At 38.6% G+C, this 17,187-nt stretch overlaps 1 protein-coding gene and 1 non-coding gene across 2 annotated transcripts in view; both read right to left on the reverse strand.

Moving 5' to 3' along the window:
* Positions 1-17,187, reverse strand: part of PDZRN4 (PDZ domain containing ring finger 4) — a 419,386-nt gene that overhangs the window by 273,368 nt on the left and 128,831 nt on the right. The window lies entirely within an intron of this gene.
* On the reverse strand, positions 15,082-15,154 carry TRNAS-GGA (transfer RNA serine (anticodon GGA)). The gene has a single exon. It is a non-coding gene; the product is annotated as a tRNA-Ser (tRNA).

Consider the following 17,187-nt stretch of genomic DNA (forward strand, 5'->3'; position numbering starts at 1 on the left):
GGACCGATCTCCTTTAGAATGGACTGGTTAGATCTTCTTGCAGTCCAAGGGACTCTCAAGAGTCTTCTCCAACACCACAGTTCAAAAGCATCCATTCTTCGGTGCTCAGCTTTCTTCACAGTCCAACTCTCACATCCATACATGACCACTGGAAAAACCATAGCCTGGACTACACGGACCTTTGTTGGCAAAGTAATGTCTCTGCTTTTCAATATGCTGTCTAGGTTGGTCATAACTTTTCTTCCAAGGAGTAAGATTCTTTTAATTTCATGGCTGCAATCACCATCTGCAGTGATTTTGGAGCCCCCCAAAATAAAGTTTGACACTGTTTCCACTGTTTCCCCAGCTATTTCCCATGAAGTGATGGGACCAGATGCCATGATCTTCATTTTCTGAATGTTGAGCTTGAAGCCAACTTTTTCACTCTCCTCTTTCACTTTCATCAAGAGGCTTTTTAGTTCCTCTTCACTTTCTGCCGTAAGGGTGGTGTCATCTGCATATCTGAGGTTACTGATATTTCTCCCGGCAATCTTGATTCCAGCTTATGATTCTTCCAGCCTAGCATTTTTCATGATGTACTCTGCATATAAGTTAAACAAGCAGGGTGACAATATATGGACACCTATGTGCTTCCCTGGTAGCTCAGTCAGTAAAGAATCTGCCTGCAGTGCAGGAGACCCGGGTTTGATCCCTGGGTTGGGAAGATCCCCTAGAGAAGGAATGGCAACCCACTCCAGTATCCTTGCCTGGAAAATCTCATGGATAGAGGAGCCTGGTGGACTGCAGTCCATGGGGTTGCAAAGAGACGGGCATGACTGAGCGATTAACACTATATGCCAATAAAATGGACAACCTGGAAGAAATGGACAGATTCTTAGAAAACTTTAACCTTTCAAGTCTGAGCCAGGAAGAAATGGAAGGTGTGAACTAGCCAATCGTAAGCACTGAAATTGGAACTGTAATAAAAATCTCCCCAAATACAAAAGCCCAGGGCCAGATGGCTTCACAGGAAAATTCTATCTATTCTATGTTCAGAGAATAGCTAATGCCTATTCCTCTCAAACTCTTCCAAAAATTGCAGAAGAAGGAACACTTCCCAACTCATTTTACAAGGTCACCATCATCTTCATAACCAAAACCAGACAAAGACATTACACACGCACACACACACACACAAGAAAATTAGGAGAAGGCAACCCACACCAGCATTCTTGCCTGAAGAATCCCATGGACAGAGGAACCTGGCAAGGTACAGTCTATAGGGTCCCAGAGTTGCACACGACTGAAGTGACTGAGCATGCACACAAGGAGCTCTAAGATGTTTCAGAATGTTGCATGATGACTGTTTTTAGGGCCTATTTTGTTGCTTTTTTAAAAAACAAATATTCTTCAAATTATTAACAAAAAAAGAAAATTAAAGGCACTATCACTGATGAACATAGATCCAAAAATCCTAAACAAAATTCTAGCAAACAGAATCCAACAATACATTAAAAGGATCATAACCCCTGACCAAGCCAGGCTTATCCAAGAGATGGAAGGATTCTTTGGGCTTCCGTGGTAGCTCAGCTGGTAAAGAATCCACCTGCAGTGCCAGAGACCCTGGTTTGATTCCTGGAACAGGAAGATCCCCTGGAGAAGGGATAGGCTACTCATTCCAGTAATCTTGGACTTCCCTGGTGGCTCAATGAATCTGCCTGCAATATGGGAGACAAAGGGTTTGATCCCTGGGTTGGGAATATCCCCTGGAGGAGGGCATGGCATCTCACTCCGGTATTCTTGCCTGGGAATCCCTATGGACAGAGGAGCCTGGTGGGCTACAGTTCATGTGGTCACAAAGAGTTGGATATGACTGAGCGACTAAGTACCGCACAGCACAGCAAAGATTCTTCAATATATGCAAATCAATCAATGTGATAAACCATATTAACAAATTAAAGGATAAAAATCATATGATAACCTCCACAGATGCAGGAATAGCATTTGATACAATTCAGCACCCATTTGGAGAAGGCAATGGCAACCCACTCCAGTACTCTGGCCTAGAAAATCCCATGGATGGGGGAGCCTGGTGGGCTGCAGTCGATGGGGTCACTGAGAGTCAGACACGACTGAGCAACTTCACTTTCACTTTCCACTTTCATGCATTGGAGAAGGAAATGACAACCCACTCCAATGTTTTGCCTGGAGAATCCCGGGGACGGGGGAGCCTGGTGAGCTGCCGTCTGTGGGGTCACACAGAGTCGGACATGACTGAAGTGACTTAGCAGCAGCAGCAGCACTCATTTATGATAAAAACTCTCCAGAAAATTGGCATAGAAGGAATCTATCTCAACACAATAAAGGCTGTACATGATAAATCACAGCAAGCATTATTCTCAATGGTGAAAACCTGAAAGCATTTCTTCTCAGATCAGGAACAAAACAAGTGTGTGCACTCTTGCAATTATTATTCAACACAGTGTTGGAAGTCCTAGCCATAGCAATCAGAGAAGAAAAAGAAATAAAAGGAATCCAGACTGGAAAAGCAGATGTCATGAAACTACACATAGAAAACCCTAAGATACGATCAGAAAATTACTAGAGCTAATTAGTAAATCTACTAAAGTTGCAGGATCCAAAATCAATACACAGAAACCCCATGCATTCCTACACAGTAGCAATAAAAAAATCAGAGAAATTAGAGAATCAATCCCATTCACCACTGAAATGAAAAGAATAAAATACCAATGAACAAACCTACTTAAGGAGACAAAAGAGCTATAATCAGAACACTATAAGACATGGATAAAAGAAATAAAAGATGACATAAACCAATGGAGAGATATACCATGTTCTTGGATCAGAAGAATCTGTATTGTGAAAATGACTATACTACCCAAAAAAATCTACAGATTCAATGTAATCCCAGTCTAATTACCAATGGCATTTTTCACAGAACTAAAACAAAAATTTTCATATTCATATGGAAACATAAAAGACCCTAAATAGCCAAAATAACCTTGAGAAAGAATAATGGAGTTGTAAGAATCAACTATCCTGACTTCAGACTATACTACAAAGCTACAGTCATCAAGACAGTATGGTACTGGTACATAAACAGAAATATAAACCAAATAGAAAGTCCAGAGATAAACCCATGCCCAGATGGGCACCTTATCTTTGACAAGAGAGACAAAAATATACAATGGAGAAAATACAGTCCCTTCAATAAGTGGTGCTGGGAAAATTGGACAGCTACATGTAAAAAAAATGAAGTCAGAACACTTTCTAACACCATACACAAAAGTAAATCCAAAATGGACAAAAGGCCTAAATGTAAGACCAGAAAATATAAAATTCTTTGAGCAAAACATAGGTGGTACACTCTTTGACATAAATCACAGCAAGATCCTCTATGACCTTATGTCCTAGAGTAAAAGAAATAAAAACAAAAGTAAGCAAATTGGACCTAATAAAACTTTAAACATTTTGCACAGCAAAGGAAGCCATAATCAAGGTGAAAAGGCAATCCTCAAAATGAGAGAAAATAATAGTAAATGAAAAACTGATAAAGGATTAATCTCCAAAATATATAAGCAGCTCATGTAGCTCAATATCAGAAAAACAAACAACTCTATCAAAAAATGGGCAGAAGGTCAAACAGACATTTCTGCAAAGAACACATACAAATGGCTAATAAACACATGAAAAAATTCTCAATATCACTTATTATTAGCAAAATGCAAAGCTACAATGAGGAATCACCTTCCACCAGTCAGAATGGCCATCATCAAAAGTTCTACAAACAAATGCTGGAGAGGATGTGGAGAAAATTAACCCCTTTGCACTGTTGGTGGGAATGTAAATTGATATAGCCACTATGGAGACCAGTATGGAGATTTCTTTAAAAACTAGGGATAAAACTACCATGTGACACAGAAATCCCACTATTGGGCATATGCCCCAAGAAAATCATAGCTGGAAAAGACACATGTACCCCAGTATTCATTGCAGCAATATTTACAATAGCCAGGACATAGAAGCAACCTAGATATCCATCAACAGATGAATGGATAAAGAAGTTGTGGCACATAGATACCACAACTGGAATATTGCTCAGCCATAAAATGAATGAATTTGAGTCAATTCTAGTGAGGTCAATAAACCTAAAGTCTCTTATACAGAGTGAAGAAAGGCAGAAAGAGAAAAACAAATATCGTGTATTAACACATATATATGGAATCTAGAAAAATGGTACTGATGAACCTACTTGCAGGGCAAGAATAGAGACTCAGACATAAATTAAAGATTTATGAACAGAGTGGAGGCAAGAGAGGATGGGATGAATTGAGAGAATGGCATTGAAATATATACATTATCATATGCAAAATAGATAGCTAATGGGAAATTGCTATAACACATGGAGCTCAAATTGGTGCTGTGACAACCGAGAGGGGTGGGATGGAGTGTGAGGTGGGAAGGAGGGAACATATGTATATATACTTATAACTGATTCTCATTGTTTTAGGGGAGAAATCAACGATTATCCTCAAATCAGAAATAAATAAATGTTTAAAGATTAGTCAAGCAAAAGTGCATAGCTAGTGACTACTCTACTATAGAAGTTACAGATCTATAAGGTAACTATGTGTTTTGATTTATAGGAATATTTACCATAAAGTTCCTATAAACCAGTTATTCTTAATGGATGCATCTATGTAAATTGGTGGCTGGATTATAGTAATCTGTGTCTACAACAGAAATATAATAATACCTTTCTGAAATCATAAGACAAACAATATACCTGATGGATACATTAATCCTCAATTAAAATGTATTCTTCATATAATTTATAACATTTCTATTTTTTCATGATTTACAAAAAGCAAGACTATTTCAGTAGCCTAGCAAGTTGAACAACTATAGAGTAAACAGTAACCTCTTTCCTGAATTCCAAATATGGCCTAATTGTTTTAAAAAATTGTTTTACATATAAATTTGCATACTTTTTCTATAAAACATATGTATAAAGTGAGATATAAATAAAATGATTAAGAAAATATATAAGAATTTGCTGATACTTGCAAAATCCCATGCAGAAGAATAAAAGAAGAAAAAATTAGATCATTTTTATTTAGAGACAAATTTTATTTAAACGATCTTTCTAGGTTATAGTATATTATGACAGAGTTTTATAAATAGCTGTAATGAAAAATCTTTTTTCATATATTAGTGAAAGTGTCATCTTTAAATAAATAATTCATGGAAGTGTAATTGTAAGGATATGGATATCTAAAATAGCTAAATACTTAGAATTCAAAAGAAATTAACCTAATCAGTTTTGTTTATAAACAGTCATACAGCTAAATTTTTGGATAGTGTGTTAATAACATGCTTTCTGTTTGAGGTTAATAATATACTATAACAAAATAATTCAAGTTAACCTTCATTTCCCTTGTAGCTCAGCTGGTAAATAATCTGCCTGCAGTGCAGGAGACCAGGGTTCAACCCCTGGATTGGGAAGATCCCCTCGAGAAGGAAATGGCAAACCACTCCAGTATCCTTGCCTGGAAAATCCCATAGACACCTAAGTCTGGTGGGCTGCAGTCCATGGCTTGCAGAGTCTGGCATGACTGAGTGACTAAAATTTTAGAAAATTAATATATATCATACCTCTATGAAAAATTTTATATCTAGATTTATTAATAAAATAGAAAAAGTATGTCACTATAAAAACTTGCAGATAATGCTGAGGCATTTTATAATTCCTTATTAGAAAAGTGAAATTTAAATATTTAAACTATAGTATTTGTTGCTGAATTAGTGACATTTTTGGATAGCAAGTAATTTTATGACTGATTTAAAGTATATTATCATTTCAATTGTATGAAAATTTATCTTATTCTTGGTTTATCATAACCTTGGTTGTGATTATTTCTTGCTTTTGTTTGCCTGAACAATACAATAAGAAGACCCATCTCTTCGTCTGGCAAAAGATATTACTTTTTCATCTTCTATTTACCCTGGTAGCATTCAATTTCAATAGCTTCATTACTTTTAGACTTTATTCTGTTCTATTGCTCTTTCATCATATGCTTTCTTAGATGACTATTAATCTCAACTAAAAGTCTTATATAAATTTCAAGAAAAGGATCGACATTTTCACAAAATACTAAGAAAGTTAAAATATTTGTATTTTTTAAGTTGACTTTGATTTTTCATTCCAATAATAATAAAGAATTATTTTATTTAGATGTTTCCTTTTTAAGGCATACTCTATTCATAGAAGATTGTTTCAGCATCACCTGACTCCTGTCAATTTGAAATTGCAACTAAGATGCAAACCTTAAGGGTAAAGGAGAGTGCTTTATCCTGCTGTACTTAAATGCAATATTTTGATAAGATCCAGAAAGTCCTAAACAAAGTAATGTAACTACTAATCTAGCCATCTTCATCACTACTCAACAGAATGGAGAAACACATTTTTTTTTTCACTGCATTGTCCTTGTTTGTCCTCTGCCATGTTTTTCATTATACTAGCAATGAAGTAGATAACTATTTTCAAATAGAGTTCCCATTTAAAAAACAATATTTTTTCATGATTTACAAAAAAAGATCAGATTCCAGATTCTTTTAAATAAGAATGTCTCTAACTGTAACAGAGTTAACATTTCCAAAATGAATTTAACACATTTCACAAATGCATTTATTTTTAGCAAATGAGCATCAGCTATACATTTGGAGTACATTTTTAGTACGAATTTTAAATTGCCCAATAGGCAATCCCCAAAGTTTAGTTACAAAATTTTTAGTAAAAGGCAGCATTGGTGGATGAGGCATGTAATAAAGAGCCTGTTTTAAATACATAAATTTGGATTATCTTGCAGGCAGGATGAAGAGGCAGTTCTATTCATTTATAACTATATCCACCTGCATGAAGATAAAACTGTAAGCTTTCCAACCAGTCATTCCAATACAGTTATTCAAATTAGAACATTATAATAATTTTAAAGTGTTCTTGGTAATGAGACTATGTCTGTTCATAGAAATTAAAGGTTACTATGTAACATTTATATATGTGATCAGTCTTCTTATATATTTACCTTCTAAGAAAATCTAAGGCAGTCTATTATTTATTTAAAATACAATACTGAGGGCATATTGCTGCTACTGCTGCTGCTAAGTCGCTTCAGTAGTGTCTGACTCTGTGCGACCCCATAGACGGCAGCCCACCAGGCTTCCCCTGTCCCTGGGATTCTCCAGGCAAGAATACTGGAGTGGGTTGCCATTTCCTTCTCCAATGCATGAAAGTGACAAGCAAAAGTGAAGTCACTCAGTTGTGTCCGACTCTTAGCGACCCCATGGACTACAGCCTACCAGGCTCCTCCATCCATGGGATTTTCCAGGAAAGAGTACTGAAGTGGGGTGCCATTGCCTTCTCCATATTAGATCCACCCAAAAAAAACAAGACCAAAACAAAGAGAGGCAAATAAAGCAAAGGAGTAGATACTACTAGGAGAATATACAGATACATAAGTGAACAGGGAATTTGACTTAGATTTTTAGGAACCAAGGCAAAGCAGATTTAGATTAGGTATTTTCATTTTGCCATAAGAAGATACATAAAATCTGTCTATAGAAATAAACTGTTTCTTGGGAATAATATCATAAGAGATTTCTATTTACCTTGCTGCTAAGTCGCTTCAGTCGTGTCTGACTCTGTGCGACCCCACAGATGGCAGCCCACCAGGCTCCCCCATCCCTGGGATTCTCCAGGCAAGAACACTGGAGTGGGTTGCCATTTCCTTCTCCAATACATGAAAGTGAAAAGTGAAAGTGAAGTCGCTCAGTCGTGTCTGACTCCTAGCGACCCCATGGACTGCAGCCTACCAGGCTCCTCCTTCCATGGGATTTTCCAGGCAAGAGTACTGGAGTGGGTTAATTCTAAGCCCCCCTCAGAGATATATGACCTCCTAGTTCCAGGTGCAAGTCTAGAATAGGGATCCAGATTTAACCAGAGCTGATAAGAATTTTAAGAGGATTGGAAGAAATAAAAACTCTGCAAATTTGAAAGAGATGAGATGGCCAGCACACCCCACCAGTTTCCATGGCAGCTAGAAATTATTCTCTTGTTGTTGCTCTTTAGTCTTTAAGTCATTTCCAACTCTTTGCAATGCCATGGACCACAGTCTGCCAGATTTCTCAATCCATGGGATTTCCCAGGCAAGAATACCGGAGTGGGTTGCCATTCCCTTCTCCAGGGGATCGTCTATTTACCTTAGTATCATTTAATTTCAATAGCTTCATTACTTTTAAACTTTATTCTGTTTTATTGTTCTTTTATCATACGCTTTTTAAGATGCCTATTAATTAGATGTGTGTAAATAATGGTAAGTCTGGGCAATATTTTAAATTAGAGTATGAGGTGCCCAAGCAGTAAGGAGTCCACCTGCCAATGCAGGAGGCACAAGAGAGGTGAGTTCAATCCATGAGTCAGAAGATTCCCTGGAGAAGGAAATGGCAACCCACTCTATTATTCTTGCCTGGAAAATTCCATGGGCAGAGGAGCCTGGCGGGCTACAGTCCATAGAGTTGCAGAGTCAGACATGACTGAGCAACTGAGCACGCACATTAAACCCAGACCTGGAGATAACGTTGAAATAATTCTAAGGTTACAAGCAGCAAATACGCCACTAAATCACCCTTCAGTGAAGGCACTTCTGTGCTGAGGTGATATGGTCCAGGCACATGGCAGTCTGATGACCGTACCACTTTAGCAACACAGCAGATGGGTAACTCAAACATTGGAGGGCAATTTGCTGCTTATCTGCAGAGCACAGCATTTGTCACATAAACAACATACATTTTATTTTTAAAAGATGCATATGAGAGTTTTTTGTTTGTTTTATTTATATTAGATTTTTTAGTATGTGAGAAAAATCACAGAAATGTTGAAAAGTGAAGAAACGTTTTTATATTTAAATATTTTAGGGGTATGATTTTTAAACATAAAAGTTTTACTATATCATCATTTTTATTATAGAAATTATATATATTATAGAAATGATACATATGTGTATATGTATTGTGGAAATGTTAGAAAATGCAAGCAATAAAAAGAAAATTAAAAATTACATATGGTTATATCACCTAGCAATAATCATTGTTAATTTTTTGGTATATCTTCTTGATACTTCTATAGTTATAGGATTATTTATTCTAATGAACTTTAGCATATACGCTTATGAATTTTAATTCACAGATTGTCATTCAAGTGGAGAGATGAGATTTCTCCCTTGTGTTGTCACTTCCAACTTAACAAAATTTTCACACATTCAGTCTTTCAAAGCTATACTAAATCAACCATCTCTCTGTCGACATCTGTCTGCCTCTGACTGCAGGATAGCCTAGAGTCAACTGAGAATAAACACTGCTCCCTTCTGAGAGGGTAAAGCATTTACCGGTCCCCACAGAAAAAGCAAGGAGTGATAAGGAGACACCTCAAGGCAGCATCGATGACATTTTCTTGCCTAAGAGATACTCTCCATTTCCACAACATCCTAGATTAAAAAGCTTTTTCCTGAATATTTCTCATAGAAAGCTGATGGTCATAACTAGCTTTCAGCAGCAAGAAATCTGAATATTTATTGATAGATGTAATGAAAAAATGGGCTCTATTTAGTCAGCACACATTATGGGTCATGAAATGACAAGGTAGTGTCAATGCTGTATCTGATTTTGCTCCACTGACACATCTAAGGAAACTGGCAACATACAACACAGGACTGGGCATCGAGCAGCCTCCTCAGAATCCCCTGTGAGCCACAGGAAGTGTCAGTGGCAAGGCCACTAGTGAGCCCCTGGACCATGGCCAAGGCTCTGGTTCTGAAATGATGCTCCCTGTCTCAGGCCCCAGGTGGGATGTGCTGAAGATGTGGAATGACAGGCACCCGGGTGGCAGCTGTATAATAGGCAAGAGCAGGGTAGCTGCAAGCCCAGCAGGCAGAACAAATGCCTAAGGATGTGCAGAAGCACAGTCCAGAGCCATGCTACACAGCTGCCAATTGGAAGAACAGGAAGGGCCCATCTGAGATAAGCATCAGCGATGGAGTGACTCTTTTTGCAGAAAAAGGTAGGGTAACCATCAGATTGAAAAGCAGGGGGGAGACTCCTGCAAATGAATCATGGGCTTGCAAAAGAGATGAATTTGTTTTAACCAGTAGGCATATTTAGTAACTATTTTCAGCCTCCATTTCTTTCTCTGAACAAACCAACAAGTCTTATCTGAGAGGAAAACAAAACAGAAATTTAGAATCTAGCTGAGTGTTTAATCAATGGGCTGGTTATTCATGGGAGGCTCTGAGCAGAGGCTTCTGAGCTTTTGTCTTAGGGTGGAAGAAGGAGTAAAGAGATTTGTGACAGACATTGGTGAAAGATAGCAGATGTTGGCATTGATGAGGGGCGGGGGCTGGTTTTGAGTGGCTCTGGAGCAGTGGTTGTGAAGAATAATGAGGGAGGGACTGTGTTCATATGAGGTTGTGGCTACAAGCACTGGGAACCCAAGCCCTGGCAACCTAGTTCATCACAGTGACAGCAGACCATGAGGCCTCTCTCTCCTCTCTGCAAACTGACCCAGCTGGCATACTGGGTATTCATTATTATAGTCCCCAGTTGCTATTGTTTTTCAGTCGCTCAACTGACTCATGTCCAACTCTTTGCACTCAAATGGACTGCAGCACAATAGGCTTGCCTGTCCTTCACTATCTTCCTGAATTTGCTCAAACTTGTGTCCAATGAGCCGATGATGGCATCCAACCATCTCATCCTCTGTCGCCCCCTTCTCCTCCTGTCCTCAATCCTTCCCAGCATCAAGGTCTTCTCCTATGAGTTGTCTCTTTGCACCAGGTGGCCAAAGTGTTGGAGCTTCAGCTTCAGCATCAGTTGTTGCAATGAATATTCAGGATTGATTTCCTTTAGGATTGACTGGTTTGATCTTGCTGTCCTTGCTGTCCAAGGGGCTCCCAAGAGTCTTCTCCAGTGCCACAATTCAAAAGTATCAATTCACTCAGCCTTCTTTATGGTCCAACTCTCACATCTGCACATGACTACTGGAAAAACCATAATTTTGAATATGGACTTTTGTTGGCAAAATGATGTCTCTCCTTTTTAATATGCTCTCTAGGTTTATCATAGCTTTTCTTCAAGGAGCAAGCATCTTAATTTCAAGGCTGCAGTTACCATACACAGTGATTTTGGAGCCCAAAGTAAAGTCGGTTACTGTTTCCATTGTCTCCCCATTTATTTGCTGTGAAGTAAAGGGACCGGAGGCCATGATCTTCATTTTTTGAATGTTGAGTTTCAAGCCAGCTTTTTTGCTCTCTTCTTTTACCTTCATCCAGAATGAAACATGGCAAAGGCTAATAGAGTTTTGCCAAGAGAACGTACTGGTCATAGCAAACACTCTTCCAAAAACACAAGAGAAGATTCTACACATGGACATCACCAGATGGTCAACACTGAAATCAGACTGATTATATTCTTTGCAGCCAAAGATGGAGAAGCTCTATACAGTCAGCAAAAATAAGACCGGGAGCTGATGTGCCTCAGATCATGAACTCCTTATTGCCAAATTCAGACTGAAATTGAAGAAAGTAGGGGAAACCACTAGAACATTCAGGTAAGACCTAAATCAAATCCCTTATGATTATACAGTGGAAGTGATAAATAGATTTATGGGACTAGATCTGATAGACAGAGTGCCTGATGAACTATGGATGGAGGTTTGTGACGTTGTACAGGAGACAGGGATCAAGACCATCCCCATGGAAAAGAAATGCAAAAAAGCAAAATGGCTGTCTGAGGAGGCCTTGCAAATAGCTGTGACAAGAAGAGAAGTGAAAAGCAAAGGAGAAAAGGAAGGATATAAGTATTTGAATCAGAGTTCCAAAGAATAGCAAAAGGAGATAAGAAAGCCTTTTTCAGTGATCAATGCAAAGAAATAGAGAAAAACAACAGAATGGGAAAGACTAGAGATCTCTTCAAGAAATTTAGACATACCAAGGGAACATTTCATGCAAAGATGGGCTTGATAAAGGACAGAAATGGTATGGACCTAACAGAAGCAGAAGATATTAAGAAGAGGTGGCAAGAATACACAGAAGAACTGTACAAAAAAGATCTTCATGACCCAGATAATCACAATGGTGTGATCACTCACCTAGAGCCAGACATCCTGGAATGTAAAGTCAAGTGGGCCTTAGAAAGCATCACTACAAAGCTAGTGGAGGTGATGGCATTCCAGGTGAGCTATTTCAAATCCTGAAAGATGATGCTGTGAAAGTGCTGCCCTCAATATGGCAGCAAATTTGGAAAACTCAGCGGTGGCCACAGGACTGGAAAAGGTCAGTTTTCATTCCAATCCCAAAGAAAGGCAATGCCAAAGAATACTCAAACCGCTGCAAAATTGCACTCATCTCATACACTAGTAAAGTAATGCTCAAAATTCTCCAAGCCAGGCTTCAGCAATACGTGAACCATGAACTTCCAGATGTTCAAGTTGGTTTTAGAAAAGGAAGAGGAACCAGTGATCAAATTGACAATATCCACTGGATCATGGAAAAAGCAAGAGAGTTCCAGAAAAACATCTATTTCTGCTTTATTGACTATGCCAAAGCCTTTGACTGTGTGGATCACAATAAACTGTGGAACATTCTTCAAGAGATGGGAATACCAGACCACCTGACCTGCCTCTTGAGAAACCTATATTCAGGTCAGGAAGCAATAGTTAGAACTGGACATGGAACAACAGACTGGTTCCAAGTAGGAAAAGGAGTACATCAAGGCTGTATATTGTCACTCTGCTTATTTAACTTCTATGCAGAGTACATCATGAGAAACGCTGGGCTGGAAGAAACACAAGCTAGAATCAAGATTGCCAGGAGAAATATCAGTAACTTCAGATATGCAGATGACACCGCCCTTATGGCAGAAAGTGAAGAGGAACTAAAAAGCCTCTTGATGAAAGTGGAAGTGGAGAGTGAAAAAGTTGGCTTAAAGCTCAACATTCAGAAAATGAAGATCATGGCATCTGTTCCCATCACTTCATGGGAAATAGATGGGGAAGCAGTAGAAACAGTGTCAGACTTTATTTTGGGGGGCTCCAAAATCACTGCAGATGATGATTGCAGCCGTGAAATTAAGATGCTTAATCCTTGGAAGGAAAGTTTTGACCAACCTAGATAGCATATTGAAAAGCAGAGACATTACTTTGCCAACAAAGGTCCGTGTAGTCAAGGCTATGGTTATTCCTGTGGTCATGTATGAATGTGAGAGTTGGGCTGTGAAGAAAGCTGAGGGCCGAAGAATTGATGCTTTTGAATTGTGGTATTGGAGAAGACTCTTGAGAGTCCCTTGGACTGCAAGGAGATCCAACCAGTCCATTCTGAAGGAGATCAGCCCTGGGATTTCTTTGGAAGGAATGATGCTAAAGCGGAAACTCCAATACTCTGGCCACCTCATGTGAAGAGTTGACTCATTGGAAAAGACTCTGATGCTGGGAGGGATTAGGGGCAGGAGGAGAAGGGGACAACAGAGGATGAGATGGCTGGATGGCATCACCAACTCGATGGACATGAGTCTGAGTGAATTCTGGGAGTTGATGATAGACAGGGAGGCCTGGCGTGCTGTAATTCATGGGGTCTCAAAGAGTCAGACATGACTGAGCAACTGAACTGAACTGAACTTCACCTTCATCAAGAGGCTTTTTACTTCCTCTTCACTTTATGCCATTATAGTGGTATCATCTACATATCTGAGGTTATTGACACTTCTCCTAGCAGCCTTGATTTCAGCTTGGAATTCATCCAGCCCAGCATTTTGCATATGTACTCTGAATATAAGTTACATAAGCAGGGTGATAACATACACCCTTGATGTACTCCTTTCCCAATTTGGAACCGGTCTTTGTTTCAGGCCTGGTTCTAACTGTTGCTTCTTCACCTGCAGACAGATTTCTCAGGAGGCAGGTAAGGTGGTCTGATATTCCATCCCTTTAAGATTTTTCCACAGTTTGTTGTTATCCACACAGTCAAAGGCGTTAGCATAGTCAATGAAGCAGGAGTAGACGATTTTTTGGAATTCTCTTGCTTTTTCTATAATCCAACTGTTGTTGTCAATTTGATCTCTTATTCCTCTGCCTTTTCAAAACGAAGCTTGAACATCTGGAAATTATCTGTCCACATACTGTTAAAGCCTTGCTTGAAGGATTTTGAGCATTATCTTGCTAGCATGTGAAATGAGGGCAACTGTGCACTAGTTTGAACATTCTTTGGCATTGCCCTTCTTTGGGATTAGAAAATTGACCTTTTCCAGTCCTGTGGCCACTGTTGAGTTTTCCAAATTTGCTGGCATATCAAATTCAACTGTTTAACAGCATCATCTTTTAGGATTTGAAATAGCTCAAATGGAATTCCATCATTTCCACTAGCTTTGCTCTTAGCAATGCTTCTTAAGGCCCATTTGACTTTGCACTCCAGGATGTCTGCCTCTAGGTGAGTGGCCACACTATCTTGGTTATCTGGGTCATTTTTGTACAGTTCTTTTGTTTATTCTTACCCATCTCTTCTTAATACCTTCTGCTTCTCTTAGATCCATACCATTTTTGTCCTTTATTGCGTCCATCTTTGCATGAAACATCTCTTGGTATCTCTAATCTTCTTGATGAGATCTCTAGTCTTTCCCATTCTATTGTTTTCCTCTATTTCTTTGCATTGTTCACTTAAGGCTTATCTTTCCTTGCTGTTGTTTGGAACTCTGCATTCAGATGGGTATATCTTTCCTTTTCTCCTTTGCCTTTTGCTTCTCTTCTTTTCTCAGTTATTCATAAGCTTCCTCAAGCAGCCATTTTGCCTTGCTGCACTTCTTTTCTTGGGTATGATTTTGGTCACTGCCTCTTTTACAATGTTAAAAGTGAAAGTGAAGTCGGTCAGTCATGTCCGACTCTTTGCGACCCCATGAACTGTAGCCTACCATGCTCCTCTGTCCATGGGATTTTCCAGGCAAGAGTACTGGAGTGGGTTTCCATTTCCCTCTCAAGGGGATCTTCCCAACCCAGGGATCGAACCTGGGTCTCCTGCATTCCAGGCAGACACTTTAACCTCTGAGCCACCAGGAAGTACAATGTTACGAACCTCTTCCGGCTTGCAGAGGAAATAGATTTCCATGGAAAGCATCACAGATGGCTTTGATGAACATGAATAACCTTCCAGACTCAGAAAAACTAGGAAGATTTTGAAGGGAGGTTGAGATGCTTTGCAAATGGGGTTTGCTGGAAGGAATATCCTAATTTAAGCATTAATATGACTGTGATCTCACTTGCCCCCATAGAAAGGTGCAATCTAAAGCATTCAATTTACATGTAAAAATTCCTATGCTTCAAATGCTTTTGGGCCATCTGTCTGTCTTCTTTGGAGAAATGTCTGTTTAGACATTCTGCCCATTTTTTTGATTGGAATGTTTGTGTTTTTGTTTTTTTTTTGATACTGAGCTGCATAAGCTTTTTGTATATTTTGGAGATTAATCTCCTGTGGGCCCCTTTGTTTGCAAATGTTTTCTCCCATTCTGTGGGTTGCCTTTTCATTTTCTTTGTAGTTTCCTTTGCTGTGAAAAACCTTTAATTAGGTCCCATTTGTTTAACATTACTAATTACTGGAGAAATGAAAATCAATACTTCAATGAGGTATCCCCTCACACATATCAGAACAGCCATCATGAAAAAATCTGCAAGCAACAGGACTGTAAATTGTTGCAGCCACTATGGAAATGGAGAGGAAATTCCTTAAAAAAACAAATATAGAATATTACAGGCTCCAGCAATCCCACTCCTGGGCGTATATCCAGAGAAAACTATAATTCAAAAAGATAAATGCACCCTGGTGTTCTCTGCAGCACTTTTTACCATAGCCAAACATGGAAGCAACCTAAATGTCCATCAACAGATGAATAAAGAATACATGGTATATAGATATACATATACATATATATATATATATACAATGAAATATTACTCAGCCATAAAAAATAATGAAATAATTCCATTTGTAACAACATGGACGGACCTGGAGATTATCATACTCAGTGAAGTAAGTCAGAACGACAAATATTACATGATATCACTTTTATGTGGAATCTAATAAAAATGATACAAATGAACTTTTTTATAAAACAGAAACAGACTTACAGATCACAAATCAACTTTACTGTTACCAAAGGGGAAATGTGAAGGAAAAGGATGAATTAGGAGTTTAGGATTAACATATACACACTACAGGTGGCACTAGTGGTACAGAGCTCGCCTGCCAACGCAGGAGAAATAAGAGACATGGGTTCAGTCCCTGGAGGAGGAAATGGCAACCCATTGCAGTAGGTTGCAGTATTCTTGCCTGGAGAATCCCCGGAACAGAGGACCTGGAAGTCTACAGTCCATAGAGTTGGTGAGAGTTGGACACAACTGAAGCAATTTAGCATGTATATAAACTAGGTTAACTAACAAGGACCTACTATATAGCACAAGAGACTCTATTCAGTATTCGGTAATAACCTATATGGGAAATAAATATGAAAAAGAATGGACATATATATAAATAAATGTAACTCACTTCATTTTACATCTGAAACACAACATTGTAAATCAACTATACTCCAGTAAACATTTTTTAAAAATTCACTTGTTCCAGGTCATAGTTGTTCTGAGCTATTAATTACACAAAATAGATGATAGGGCCCAAATCAGGTCCTGGAATCAAAAGTTACTTAGTATTTTCTAAGTAGCACTGAGAGGAACTTTATGTGCCTTTTCCATTTTAATCTTCACAAGCCACTTTACAAATTATTAAGTAAAAACTGCTAATGTCTCTGACATAAATTTCAAGGAGGTAATAAGCTACCCAGCATAACACAGCATAACAAAGTTGTAAGTAACGGAGTCGGAACAATAAGAGAGTTCCCAATCAGAGGTTTTCCTGTTTTCTGGGAGGGATTTTTTGCCTTATAATTTTTTTTTTCTGTTTAGACTTGTAATTCTCAAATGGAAGTGGGAGGAGAGGTAAGCGGGGACATAATTAGAATCTGGGTCTGCATAGCTTGAGAAAGCATAACCAACACATCTGTTGCTTTCATTATACATATTTTAGAAAATAAAGCTTTGTG

Source organism: Ovis canadensis, chromosome 3 (assembly GCF_042477335.2).
Source record: "Ovis canadensis isolate MfBH-ARS-UI-01 breed Bighorn chromosome 3, ARS-UI_OviCan_v2, whole genome shotgun sequence".
In the NCBI taxonomy this organism is placed as follows: Eukaryota; Metazoa; Chordata; class Mammalia; order Artiodactyla; family Bovidae; genus Ovis; species Ovis canadensis.